The sequence below is a fragment of the Lactuca serriola genome, chromosome 2, assembly GCF_051521515.1.
Source record: "Lactuca serriola cultivar US96UC23 chromosome 2, Lser_US96UC23_V15, whole genome shotgun sequence".
NCBI classification, from domain to species: domain Eukaryota; kingdom Viridiplantae; phylum Streptophyta; class Magnoliopsida; order Asterales; family Asteraceae; genus Lactuca; species Lactuca serriola.
The window spans coordinates 65,913,378-65,929,399 of record NC_136409.1 but is presented as its reverse complement, the minus strand read 5'-3'; positions in this window follow the sequence as shown (position 1 = coordinate 65,929,399).

Here is a 16,022-nt window from a genome sequence, read left to right as displayed (position 1 = left end):
AGAACAAAACCAAAAGGATAGGTTCGGTCCTGAAAGCAACAACAACCGAAAAGCTAGTTTCGGTCCACCAAACAACAACAGGAAAAGACCAGATTACACCCCGTCAAGCTTTTACAACAAAAGACCCAGTTTCGGGCCACCAACCTACAACTCCTGAAAATCTAGCTTCGGTTCATCATCAAACATCAACCGAAGGTCCAGGTTCGGTCCCTCGAATGACCAGAACCAAAAGGGTCATTTCGAACCTCAAGTCAGAAAAGATTCTCATTCTAATTTCTTTTCCTCCAATTCTTGTCGTTCTCAATCTTCTTCTAAGCCTAATTCTGGTCCTACACCAAATTCAAGATCATCAACGAATTTGAAAGGAAAAAGGAAAATTTCCTCAGCTAATAAAGACCGAAAGCAGGCTAAAGTCCAAACATCAGAACCTGAATCCAAAATACCTGCATCTAATTCTAATAAAATCAAAGTGTTTACTATTAAAAGGAAAGATGAAACAACCTTAATAAAACGAACATATCTCGTTGATGTTTCTCTTACTATTCCTGTTTCTGTAAAAGGCTGACGTGGACCCAAGAAACTTTGGGTTCCTAAATCTGCCTAATTTTTGCAGGTTATTAGTGACGAGCAGTTTGACGACGAATGGTACATAGACAGTGGTTGCTCACGTCACATGACAGGAAGGAAGGAAGAGCTAAGGGAGTGTCGGTCACTTCAAAATGGTGGCAATGTCAAGTTCGGTAACAACTCTTATGGAACAATAAAGGGTTATGTGATGATAACCAATGGAGAATTTACAATAAGGAAGGTGGCGTATGTAGAAGGGTTACAGCATAATCTCATCAGTGTATCTCAACTGGTGGGAGGTACCGGTCTCAAAGTATCGTTCGACGACGAAGGTTCGAAAATTATAGAGAAGAAATCTAATAAGGTCATTCTCAAATCGGATCGAAAAGGTGAAATGTTCCCTCTAAATCTAAGACTAATCAAAGGTAATCCAGCCATATGTCTTTTGTCCAAAGCTCATTCAGACGAAAGTTGGTTGTGGCACCGAAGGCTTTCACATCTCAACCTCAAAGACATCAACAAGCTTGTCACCGGTGGTCATGTTCGGGGTCTTCCATTGCTTAATTTTGATCGAGAGCACTTATGTGCTGCATGTGAAATGTGGAAACAAAGTCGTCAAAGTCACCCAACCATCATAAACACCAAAGTTGTTGAACCACTTGAGTTGCTTCACATCGACTTATGTGGTCCATCATCAATCGAGAGCATTGGCGGAAACAAGTATATCCTTGTTATTGTTGATGACTTCTCCCATTTTACTTGGGTATTCTTTCTAAAGCACAAATCTGAGGCGACGCCCAAGCTAAAGATCTTTATCAAGCAAGTCGAAGTGCAACTGAGGAAAGTCGTTCGAAACATCAGGAGCGACAATGGACTGGAATTCAAGAACAAAGAATTTGAAGATTTCTTAACTGAAAAGGGCACTCGTCACAATTTCTCAGCCCCCTATACACCTCAACAGAACGGAATTGTTGAAAGGCGAAACCGATCCCTGTGCGAGGCGGACCGAACTTGCTAAGTTTTGCTTCTCTTCCCTTATATTTCTGGGCTGACGCTATTTCTGCAGCATGTTTTACTTAGAATAGGTCTTATCTCAACAAGCGTTTCTCTCTCACTCCTTATGAGATTATTAACAACAGGAAGCCGAATGTCAAGTTCTTTCACGTGTTCGGTTCCAGGTGCTTCATCTTCAACTCCAAAGAACATCGCAACAAGTTTGATGTCAAAGCTGATAAAGGAATCTTTTTGGGATATTCTCTTACTTCGAAGGCATACAGAGTTCTGAATAAGCGTTCTAAAAGAATTGAAGAAACCTATTATGTGACGTTCGATGACAATTACGTCAAAAAGCTAAAGTCTACCGAAGAAGCAATTGGAGAGATTTTCTCTCAAACTGGTCAAGTCACAGCTTCAATCGCCAATTTATTTGACCAATTCATAGACTTATTTGATGAACCTGAGAAAGCCACTCTTTCGGAAGCCAAGGCAGCAGACAACAAAATCAGTCACCTTAAGCAGATTATCGAAGATGCAGCCAAACAAATGGGAGAAGGAGAACTAGTTCGAAACGAACCTCCCCAGAGCGGTACTTCGGTCGAGGGGGAGAATCAATTCTCTTCAACTCAACAAGACTCACATATTCAGGGTGAGAATCCCATCTTTGACGGACCCGAAAGTCCAGTAGCACCCGAAAACCCAGCTACACCCGAAAGTCCAGTGACAACAGAAAGTCCGGATCAGCCTGAAAGCCCTGGTGAAGAAAGAAATTTTGGGTCAAATCCAAATAATTCATCATCTGTCGAGGAGGAGAATTCTAATATGCTCTATGACGATGATACTCAATCAGAATTAGAAGAAATGGTGAATGCTGAATTGGATCTGTCCTATGATCCAAATTATCCTCCTCTCACCAAATGGACCAGACATCATCCTATGTCTCAAATAGTGGGTGACGCATCAGAGAAAGTTCTAACTCGTTCACAACTGAAGGCGAAACAAACTGCTTTATTCTCCAAAGTAGAGTTCTGCATGTTTAACACTTTCGCATCCAAAATTGAGACGAATACCATCAATATTGTCCTTGATCATTCTGATTGGGTACAGGCAATGCAAGACGAACTCAATGAGTTTGAAAGAAATAAAGTCTGGAGACTCATTCCAACACCAAAAGATGCCTCGGTTGTCGGTCTCAAATGGGTGTTCAGGAACAAAATGGACAAGGAGGGGAATGTAATCCGGAATAAGGCTCGGCTTGTGGTAAAAGGATACTGCCAGGAAGAAGGAATTGATTACAAAGAGACATTTGCTCCGGTAGCAAGGCTGGAATCTGTTCGAATATTTCTTGCCTATGTTGCACACAAGAATTTTGAGGTCTACCAGATAGATGTGAAGTGCGCTTTTCTGAATGGGGAACTTGAAGAAACTCTGTATGTGGAGCAACCTCCTGGTTTCGTGAATGAAAAGTATCCAAATCATTGCTACATCTTAGACAAGGCAGTTCACGATCTAAATTCAAACAAGGTTCGGTTGACCCAACCTTCTTTCATAAAAAGGAAGGTAACCACCTTATGATAGTTCAGATCTATGTCGATGATATCATCTTTGGCTCAACGAATCCTAGCCTAACAGCTGAATTCAGAAAGTTGATGGAGACAAAATTTGAAATGAGCTCAATGGGTCCAATTAACTTTTTCCTTGGTTTAAATATTAGACAGGGATCGGAAGGCATCTTTATCAACCAGGAAGCATATACCAAGACTCTTCTTGCTAAATTTGGCATGATGGGAGATTCAAATGTCAAAGTCCCTATGGCGTTCGGTACCAAGCTCACACCATCTTTGGAAAAACCGGCAGTTGACATAACGCTATATCACCAAATGATTGGTTCGCTGATGTACCTCACAACTAGCAGGCCTGATATAATGTTTTCTGTGTGTTATTGTTCCAGGTTTCAAGCAAATCCTCATGAACCACACATGCTGGCAGTGAAGAACATACTCCGGTATTTGAAGCGAACCACCTCTCTCGGTCTTTGGTATCCCTCAAACTCAGGTTTCTTTGTTCAAGCCTACTCAGATGCAAACCTAGGAGGATGTGGTTTAGACAGGAAAAGCATTACAGGAGGCTGTCAATTCCTCAACGGGAAGTTGGTGAGCTGGCAATCTAAGAAACAAACATGTGTTTCTCTGTCTACAGCCGAAGCAGAGTACATTGCAGCCGCCTCCTGCACATCTCAAGTGATTTGGATCCAAAGCCAACTCCGGGACTATGGACTCAATATGAAAAAGATCCCACTATATTGCGACTCAGAAAGTGCAATTAGGATCTGTCATAACCCAGTGCAACACTCCAAGACCAAACATATTGCATTGCGGTATCACTTTATTAAGGATCATGTGGAAGACGGAAACGTAGAAATTCACTTTGTTCGAACCATTGATCAACTGGCTGACATCTTTACCAAAGTCCTCCCTGAAACAAGTTTTAATAAAATTCTACAAGGACTAGGTATGATGGAATCGGAGTCAGTACCAAAAACACCTTCTCAAAACTAAAAGTTGGAAGGGAAATGAACCGAACGTTCGGTCTATTTCGGGTTCGGTTCACATGGGAACCGAAATGAACCGAATGCTCGGTCTATTTCGGGTTCGGTCCCATTGCACTTGTTTTCGCTTATCTCACAAAGGTGGTATCTTTGGTTGTAATCTTTTGTACAATCGTTTTCCAAAATTTTTTAATTCCAAATTTTTTTAGGAACCGAAATGAATCGAGCGTTCGGTCCATTTCGGGTTCGGTTTCAAAATTTTTTTTTTTGGTTTGTTTTGTTTTTGTTTTTTTATTTACCAAATTTTTTTTAAAAAAAAACTCCAAAAATATTTTCTTTTTCTTTACTTCTGTTTGTATTCACTTTTATGGATTATCGACAAGGCAGGTATCTTTCTCACACTTTTTAATAGTTAAGTGTCCCTAGAAGCATGCTGTTGCATGTAGTCCAAAGCCTCAACTAATTCTGAATAAAGCCTTACTGACTTGGTATATACAAACCTTGTCTTCCCAATTAGGCTACTACCTTTATTCTAATCATGAGCTACCTTACTCTTTTCTCATATGAGTTAAGAGTTTTCTGCTTGGTCACTATTTTTATAGCAGAGGTACTTTGGTTTCTTTACACCACCTCAAATAATCTTCTGCATCATATTCGCTTCATACAAGTAACCCTTGAGACTCTCAGAAATTACCACTGAGGTTTATGGTTACACAATCTCTGTGTTTGTGATCGTAGCTTCGTGTCACTACGTGCTAAGTGAAACCCACAATTCAATACCTACAATGCATTGATGGTGAACAATTAAATTTGCTCTAGTTTTCACTCATGAATTAACGAATCCACCCAAGTGGTTATACCATGAAATCTCTAATTTTCTCTTTTTGTGATTCTTATGAAATACATTTCTTCCCCTAGAATCCAGTTTTTAATTTTCTTGAGATTTCACACCTAGTATTTCCAACGGTCACTAACACATTATCCAAACCTACTTGTTCAACAGACCACATTGGTCTCACAAGTTCTTCAGTCGATTTATGTCTTATGTCAAGATTAGGAATTCTAAACTGAAGCGAAAGCCACCCAAATAAGCCTTAATAAAAGATGCCTTTCAACACTTCTTAACTAGTGATTGATCGTAATTCAACGGGAAACCACACAAACACTTTAAGGTCTCTCTTGACTTTGAAGGAAGAGATTCGTGCCTGGGATCCACTGTTTTGTGTCTCTATTGACATCACAAATTACCACATATATTTTGATTTATTTCTTTATCTTTGACACTCTATGCACGAAAATCTTTTTGATTTTCCAAAAATCTGGTTTCCTTCGTTACAAGCTATTTTTTTTGCTCCGGGATTTAATGTTATATTCTAAACGGGATGTGGTTGTTAATGCTACACGTGTTTTCTTTTATTTAGTGAAGATAGCTAATTGTAAGGATAGTCTGATGACTCAGCAGGAAGCTTATCGGTTCAGGAATTCAAAAGGGTATTTGATGGGAAAGCGTGCAAAACGGAAGAGTTTTTCTCTCTCATGCGTAATCATAGGGGTTACTAAATTGTCACGCGTCAATCAACTCCGGAAACGCTTCGATTTTCAAGAAGATTTGGGGGCGGATTCTTCTCTCTCCTCTACACACGGTATAAAAGGTAAACCCTAAGGTCTTTTACCTCTTTACCGCACCCAAAATTCAGAGAGCAAGAAACAATCATTTTCTCCCACTGTTCATCTTCTTCTCCAAAACACTCTTCAATGGCGGATTCTTCTTCTGTTCACGCCACCTCCCACATTCTGCCAATCCGACCTCAGCAAAGCCTGATCATTGATCTCACCCCACATGCCTACGACGCCTTCATGTTCCCAATTATGGAGTGTCTCAAACACTCTCCCCTGGTTCCAGCATTGACCAAAGTTGAAATCGTTCCAATGGAGTGTTTGTCGCAGATCTTCTCAACTGCCTACTATGACAAGTCTGTCGATCGCATTTTCTTCGACATTCTTGATACCAAAACCTCCATCTCCAAGCAGCGATTCTACTCGCTTTTAGGGTTCGAACCTGATGAGTCAAGGGTTAACCCTGAGTCTATTCCTGCCGGACAGTTGTTCTCCATGTTTTACAACATGGGATACACTCAGATTCTTACAACAGTTACAAAGTTCAAGAAATCCTGTCTTCCTCCACAGTGGAATGGCTTCTTCATGGTGCTGTTCAAGGGTTTGTCAGAAAGAAGCGCAGGTTCTGATGGGGCTAGCCGACTGTTTATGTCGATTCCCTACGGGTTATATCACGGCCTTAATCTTGACTATGGCTCTGTGTTATGGCAGCAATTGATCCAGAGTCTTGCCTCTACTTCTCGCCATTCTGAGATTTCTTATGCCCGATTCTGGACACTGGTCGCAAAGTGGGCAATGGACAAGTATCATGTCCCTGTCGTTGCTAATTCTCCACTCCCCTCAATCGGTGTTTTCCACACAACGAAGATCATAGTTACTGATTCTTCCAAGTTTCAGTTCGTTGTCTCAATCCCTGAGTCAATGTATGCATGTGTTCCAAGGGATAGTCGCATCATCAAGACTTACAAGGATTTTCTTCATTCTGGCCCCAGAGAGCTCACTCCAGAAATGATTCAATCCATCCACGACGCTGACAAGCCTGCTCCCAGGGGCAAGAAACAAGAAAAGGGGAAAGACAAGAAGGTCTTCAAAGGGGTGAAAGGTCCTTCTCCAAAGAAGCGCAAACCTTCGAAGGCAGCTCAATCACCTCCTCCAAAGAAGAGAAAAGTCCATCCAAGGCACAATATAATTCTTGCTTCTTCCTCCAGTAAATTAGAGGATGATAGTTCAGACTCAGAGGAGTCGCTTCGAGGTAACACTCCTCCCCGTTCGCCTTCACCTGAGGTACCTGTTTCATCTAAACCAGTCTCTCCTCCCCCAATCTCCATCTCTATTTCTATTCCCCCCATAACCTCCACTACTCACATACCACCCACCTCTATCCCTGTACCACCTCCTATTTTCTCAAAAGCCACGACAACAACCACCACTGGAGTTCGAACCAACGTATCTGATACGGGGGCTCATACTTCAGCACCCAAACACACACCAACTACCGAACCTACATCCACACCCGAACCTACCACTACAACCGAACCTCCACCTTCGCCTTCATCTCCTAATCACTCAGCAGATAACGAGCCTTTTCTTGGAGGAGAAGACATGACTTTTGACTCTGTCTACTACAGTCCGTATCAGGTTCAAAGTGATGATGACGATGATGCTCCTGTCACTAAAAAGCATCTCAAGGACCTTCATGAGAAAATCAACAGTCTCATCACTTCCTCCTTTTCCTCTCGGTCCACTATCTCAGAGGCTGCCATTCAGGGGCTAGTTGATTCGTTCACCAAGGCACATGAAGCCTCAATCAACTCCGCCACTGCTGCTATTGATGCATCCACCAAGGCGTGTGCTGCTACGACCGAAAGAGTCGAAAAACCATTTGTCGATGCTAACAATCTTTTTCAGTCCTTACAGGGAGCCGCCGAATCCAATGCAGCAAAGGTTGACTCTCTTGCTGAGAAGTTGGCTACTTCATTTGCATCCAAACATCAATTCTTTGCCAGTCTTCGTCAGTCTCTTGAAGCTGATAATAAAACCTTCCAGGCGACTGTTGAGGAGCGCTTAACAAAGCTGCAAGAAGATCTCGCTTCAGAGAACTCCGTGATGGATGCTCTCGCTCGCAAGACCACTGCTCTAAAGGTCAAGAGTCTTCAACTTTTCCAATCAGAAAAGGAAGTTGCGTCTCTCCAATTTGAGCGAGCGGTCGTTTCCTCGTGTGTTTCGGATATCCACGCCGCCCTCTCCAACACTCTTGAAGCGCATGATCCCATCCTGAACTATTATGTGAGGCGCACTCTAGCTGAAAAGCTTGCTCCCGCCCTTGCCTTTCTTAGCAAAATTGAAGGGCTTCCTGAGTTCATGGCCTATCCAAAACAAGGGGGAGAAGATGTGTCTCAACCGCCTCCTACTTCTACATCGGCTAAAGCAACCGAACCTCCTCCAACAGGTCAACCTTCAGGTTCGGGTGCTAAAGATAAAGGGAAGAAGATTGTTGAAGACAGTGATAGTGATGATGATAAAGAGACCATCGCTAATCTGTTGAAGAAACAAGGCTACGAAAAGGAATCGGATATGAGTGCTCGTGTTGCCAGAGAGGCTGAGGCGAACGAAAGAAAAATGAAGGAGGCTCATGATCTTCTTGAGAGTCGAAAAACTCTATTTCCTGCGTGGACTCTCGAGAAGCTCATCAAAGAGGCGATTGATACTCCCAGCATCCTATGGCTCGAACCGGTGATTTCCTTGGACAGGAGCAACTCTATCGACTCTCAGTTTGATATGCCTTTGACCCGAAAGGCCTTCATATTTCATGCTTTCTCCCATGTTGCTGATGTCCCTCATCCTCACCCAAAGGTTGATAGGGAGCTCATTGAATTCTATCTGAGGTCTGCTCAGCCTCAGTATCAGACATGGAGTGCTCAGAAGATCATAAACGTTTGGGTCCTCAAACCTTTTAGGGATGGGAACTTCACAAACATTTGGTTCAAAGTGCTGAGGGGGTCTGCTAAAACAGAACATGCTATTTCACATGCTGATCTTCCCAACCTGAATCCACATGATTGGATCATCTTGCACAACATCCTCCTCACCAACAAAGCTGAATATGGGCCAATCATAGATCACTTCAAAAGGATGTTAGTGTGCTACATCATGGAGGTTGCCAAGATGGATCAGGAGATTACAAGTATTTTCAAGAAAAAACCCACCATCTCTCCAGTTGGCTCTGCAAGCGATCTCAATAAAATGCAGATGGGGAGAATCGACCCAAAACGGAACTCAGTCATGTTCACAAGGAACGAAGGCCAAAAATGCATGTTCGCCTTGGCAGACAAGCATCTATACACCACTGCATGCTTGGAACATGTTCTGGGGATCATCAATCGATGCAAGCAGAACTCTGATAATGACAAGAAATACTTCGATGATATGATCCAGTGGTACATTTGCTTCAGACAGACCATTCTTGCCCTCATTCCACATCTGTTCGAAACCACCAAGAAAGTTCCTGCAGCTGGACCCAGCAAGCCGAAGTAGTATCTTGCTCCAATTGATGCAAAGGGGGAGATTGTAGGGTTCATTATGTGTTGCGTCTTGGGCTCGTTCATTAGTCCAATTTTGTTTCCGGATTGGGCCTGTCCATCCGTGAGTTATTTTCTAGGGTTTAGTATTTATAGATGCTTGCATGCATCTTAGTACGTAAGATTTTGGAGTCGATCATTCTTAGCAATTGCTTTTTATCGTTTGTAACCCTAGTAGCCTCTACAGCGGAAGTTCTTTGTCGAGCTCTGCTGAGGCTTGAATCTATTGAATCATTCGACATATTTTGATTCACTCTTGTGTTTGATATTTCTGTTTACATTTTCATGATTAACCTGTTTAAAGATCTAAACGATCAAAGAGTTATACAACTCATCAGTTCCATATACACTATTTCTTCTAGTTCCTCGGTCAGAAATGCACACTTGACATCCATATGATATACTTCAAAGTTCTTATGTGTTGCTTATTCCAGAAAGATGCGAACAGATTCTAACGTTGCAACCGGTGTGAAGGTTTCATCATAATCAATGCCTTCTTCTAGACAACATCCCTTAATGACGAGTTGTGCCTTGTTCCTTGTCGCATTTCCTTCTTTATCCATCTTGTTATGAAATAACCATTTTAGACCAACAACAGATGCATCCTTTGGAGTAGGAATAAGTCTCCAAACATTGTTTCGCTTGAATTCATTGAGCTCCTCCTGCATTGCTTGCACCCAATCAGAATAATCAAGATCAATTTGAACGTTTTTAGGTTCAATCTTGGAGATAAATGAATTGAACATGCAAAATTCCAATTTAGAGAATAATGCAGTTTGCTTCGCCTTTTATTCTGCTCTCATAAGAACTCCTGAAGGAAAATCTCTGGTCCATTTAGACAATTGAGGGTAATTAGGATCATATGTTGAATCCAATTCAACATTCACTTCTTCTAACACTGACTGCATATCTGAATCATGATTCACATTTTCATTCTCCCCCTCGAATGATGTATGTATATATTCTTCTGGATTCGGATTCTCCCCCTGGAAAGGTGGTTCTAATCTGACTTCAGGGTTTTCATTTTCTCCTTGATCAGGTGTTTGAAGTGAGGATGTTAAAGTTGAACCCTCCCCCTGCCAATTTCGGTTTTTGTTGCAACCGAAATTCTTCTTTGCGAACCTCCTTGGATTGAATACCATCAATGGATAATCTTCCTTTGAGAGTTCACAATCGGAGAGATCTGACTCTAAACCATCATCAACGACCTTCTTTCCCTTTGCCACAAGCGTTAAAGAACCCATGCTCGAAACAAATTTCCCTTCATTGGTCACTTCGTCTTCATGTGACCTTAGAGTACCAACGAGCTTTGCCAATGACTAATTTTTGAACTGCTCGTGTGCTTTCACTATTGACACCATAACTTTCCACTCGGACCTCAACCCGTTCATAAACATCACCTTCTGCTCAATCAGTTCTCGCTTGATCTTGTGCTTCACCATACTGCTTAAAAGATGGTTGTAGCAGTTGAATGTTTGGTCAAGCTTCTTTCAGGCTTCTGAATGAAAGCTCCAAACTCCGAAAGTAGCAACGTTTGGATGGATTCTTCAAGATTAGCATCGCTTGAATACAGTTCCCAAAGCCTGTCTCATATCTCTTTCACAGATTCACAGGAACTTACTAAGCGAAACGTATCTGCTGGTAAAGCAAAGCAAATAATCCTTATCGTCTTGACGTTGTTGAGAAGCTTGTCCTTTTCATATTTAGGAACATCAGTAACTTCAAGAAGAAGATCGTTGTACTCTGCTTATCTCCTGATGACTCTTTTTGTACATGTATGAGCAAACATCTCTTTGGTTATTGCATCCCATATCAATGAACCATTATCTTCCAGACCAAGCACGTAATCTTCAAAGTGCAGTACCTATACTTCATAGTCATTTCGAAACATAATAGGGATCCTTGTTGTAGATCCAATGCTACTTGAGATATTGATTGAGTTGGCATAAGAATTGCCAGACTGCATGTTGTCGAATTGATACAAACATGTATGAACTAGATGTGTAAACCTAAAATTGAGTTTAGGGTAGAATAAAGATCAAGTTTCAAAATGTGTAATCAATGAACTCAAAGAAGACGATAAGCTCAGATCCTATTATAGCGGACACCCTAATATTACACAGCCTCATACTCTGATACCAATTATTGAGAATAAATCTCTAATGATCGATAGATTCAAACAGATAAACATATTAAGAACACAAAAAAATATCAAATATGTCGTATGATTAAATTTCACATCCTTAGAAGAGCTCGATTAAAAACTGCTACTGTAAAGGCGTGTAGGGTTTACAATACAATTAGACGTTTACCAAAAACTAGTGCATAGATGCACCTTATATAGCTAAATCCTAATTAATAAATAACTGGTGGACAGGCCCAACCCGGATACATAAAATACTAAACAAAAAGGCCCACAATGACGCAACACTTTAAGCTCTAATATCTTTAGTGTGCAATAGTTCCATTTTTTTATAATCTCTAAGTTGCTATCCATAAAAGTAATTTTTTATTGAATAACTTTTTATTAAATTCTAAAATCATAAATTTATTTAGGTACTTAATATAAAAAGTCTTTTTATATGTATTTTCATGATTCAAAAGTCCATTATAAAAAGAATTCATTTATAAAATAAAATCGGAGTATATATTTCATGCTTTTGATCATTTCAAACAATTATAATTTTATATTTAGGTAGATGTTTTATATATATATATATATATATATATATATATATATATATATATATATAAAATTATGTAACTTATTTATAATATGATTAATATCATTGGAACCAATTTGGAAAATCATGGGAGTTTCAAATGTATGTGGTGAAAGGAAAACACTTCATTTATCGATCCAAATTGATCAAACTCAGACCAATCACTCAATAGACCAAACATCAAAAAAAATAAAAATAAAAATAATTCTAGTTAAAACCGATTTGTATACGTTTGATGCTTTTGAATCAAAGTGATTTTTCAAACATTTATAATTTTAGGTTTAGGTAGATGTTTTTTTATATTTATGTAACATTATGTAACTTATTTATAATATTATTAGAAATAATTTAAAAAATCATGGGAGTTTCAAATGTATGTGGTGAAAGTAAAACTCAATATACCCAACTGCATAACTTTTTTTTTTTCTTCTGAAACACGATTTGAACCTGAAAATATGCGGTTCAAAACCATTTTTTGAATTCTAAAACTTAACTGAACATTTGCCAATATAGACAATCTCACCAAATAATAACCTCAAAATCCTATAAAGGTAGGAATGTAGAAGTTCTCATGGTTTGGTCCATTTGAAATATTTCACTATCTTTTCTATTTATAAAAGAGGAAACGTTCTCATGTTTATTCTCACAATCGACGTGGGATGAAGACACTGTAATAAAACATCATTTCTTATTTATAGAACATTATTTAACTTATTTATAATATTATTGTAAAGAAATTGAAAAGTCATGTAAGTTTCAAATGTGCAAAATACAATAATATAATGAAAATGCTAATAAATCCATGTTACTAAAAATAAGTATATCCTTGTTATTAATGTTGGATTAAAAAGCTTACAATATTTTTTTTTATAAAACCTTATAATAATACTAACTATACTATAAAAAATACACATTTAAACTCGTGTCATAATAATCGGTACCTTTAGGTTGTGCATGAAAATATAGTTTATTTTTTACTATTAAATGGAAAACTTTTATAATAATGTCATTTCACTGGAATCTATCAATAGGCTATGTGTGAATTTTACATTCAAATTTAGATATTATATTTAATAGTAGTTTTAAAATTTTATTTTAAATAATTAAAAAACCACATCTTTTCAAAAAAAAATCATTTGAAAAATAGTTTTGATATTTTTTTGTTAATTTGGCATTTTGATTTGTTTTTTATATATAATATTATATTCTATGTTCTTAACTATTTTAAACATACAGTCTTTGGATAGTTTTCTTCAAAATTTTCTTTTAGATTTTGATTTAAATTTTAAAATTTACCATATTTTAAATAACAAATTAAGTTTATTAGGATAATAATTGAATAATAGAGGTGTTAAATGAAAATTTTAAGTATATTATATTGAAATTATAGAATGGATAAATATTATTTGAATTACAATAATACATATATATATATATATATATATATATATATATATATATAATTTATTAATTAAAAGGAAGTTGACAAGTTGGGGGTTTCAAATGAATTTGGTTAGAGTAAAAATGTTTCTTTTATAGTATATAGTATGATATGATATGATATGATATGACTAGACGCATGCTCGCGCATTACGCTGCAACACCTATATAGTTGAATATTTACAATATATGTATTCTTAAATATATCAATACGTTTTTGTTATATTTGATATAATAATTCATATACTAAGTTGATATTATATATTGATTATTTCAAATTATATGATAATATATACGAGTTACTCAAGAATAAAATTAAATATAAATAATGCTTAAATGTTATTTATTGTTATTGTTATTGTTAATTGTTTTCTTTTTAAATTTATTTGTTTAACGTCTTAATTTCTATCATTGTAAATACTTAAAACATCAAACATTGTTTTTGTTTTTAAAAGTAAAAATGTAATCATTTATATATTGTTATTTTAATTATTGTTATTGTAAGTAATTTTAAGCTAGTTATTTAAAAATTTTAATGATTATAAAAATATATTTAGGAAATATTTTAGGTTAAATTGAAATATTCTTTAGGTTTTTTAAGTTAAATTGAAATTTATATTAAGTTGAATCTGTAATGTTATATTTAAAATAAACAATTTAAGTTTTTTATCTAAACTGTTCAAAAGTTGTAGTTTTAAAATGATAATGGTTACATACAACAACACATTAAAACTAATAAATTGAGTATAATGTGTTAAAAGTTAAATATATAACTTTATAATTAGAAGTAAATATATTATTTTAATATTGGAATTTAGTTTATATATGACTACACTTTAGGTTTGAAATTTAGTTTATGTATGATTACACTTTAAGTTAAAGATAACTTATAATCATTATTAGAAAGCAATTGAAAAGTCATGGGATTTTCAAATGAACGTGGTGAAAGAAAAAATGTTTCCTTCATAAGTATACTAGGCGAATACGTGCGCGTTGCGCAGAATACAACCATATATTTGAAATATTTACAAATATATTTTAAATATATCAATGACGTTGTTGTTAGATCTTATATAACAAATCATATAATAAGTTGGTATAAACATTGTTTGTTTTGAATTATATGATAATGTAGACATCTTTTAAAATTATATAATTCTAATTGTCTCAACGACTTTTACCTGCAGGGTATTTATGAATACAATTCAATATAATATATGGTTTAATGATATTTATAGTTGTTGTTATGATTAATTATCTTTAAAAAATTTATTTGCATAAGATTTTAATTTCTATTATTTTAATTATTTAAAACGTCAAACATTGTTTTTATTTTTAAATGTAACAATATAATTTTTGGGTATAATGTTCATTTTAACTATCATTGTTGTAAGTTATTTAAAACAACGTATTTGGAAACTCTTAATTATATTAACTTTGTTTCAGAAAATTAAATTTTTTAAATTTATTTGATGATTACTGTTAGTTTCTTTGATTGTAATTATTTAAAACAACATATATTATTTTTGTTTTTAAAAATAACATTATAATTTTTTATATAATATTGTTTTTAATTATTCTTATTGTAAGTTATTTTTAAGATACTTATTTGAAAATTCTTAATGATTATAAAAAATATTTTCATGTTTTTTTTTTTTTTGTTGATTTAGGATTACAATTTAGATTTAACAATATAATTTATAACTTTTAACTACTAATAAAACAGTGTCTTGATTTTTTTAATTTAACTGAAGTTTTAATTTAGGGTAAGTGTTTAACATTATATTGAAATTAATAATTTAACTATTTTGCAAAAATCATAAACTATACAAAACTTTTGAGTTTAAAATGATAATTATTCACATACTACAACATATCTAAACTACTAAGTTAACTAAAATATGTTAAAAAGTTAAAGCTATAATTTTGTAAATAGAAGTAATATATAATATTTTAATATTCCAGTTTAGTTAATTTATGATTAGAATTTAGTTTTTTTATGAGTTTGATATTATTAACCAACTTACAACAATTATTAGAAAGAAATTGAAAAGTAATGGAGGTTTCAAATGCATGTGGCACAAGTAAAAATGTTTCTTTTATAAATATATATATATATATATATATATATATATATATATATATATATATATATGATAATTTATACTTATAAATAATGCAAATAATTATTTTGTTAAAGTATGTCGGAGTAAAATCAATTGTTCCTTCATGTCATGCTCTAAATTCACCATCCATAGTTCCATTCGTAGCTACAAAATTTTAGTTATATAACTTGTATGAAGTGTGATTCATTACTTTGAAGGTGAATATGTGTGGGGTTTCAAATGCATGAGGTGTTTGGAAATTTGTGTGGGGGTTTTAAATGCATGAGATGATTGGAAAAATGTCTCCTTTATAAATATATATAGATATAGACTAGACGAATTGTCACGCATTGCGCAATGTAGGTTAAAATATACTATTAAAATATTGAAAAATATATGTTTAAAATGGTTATGTTACTAACATTAACTTTGACAAAATATTTTAAAC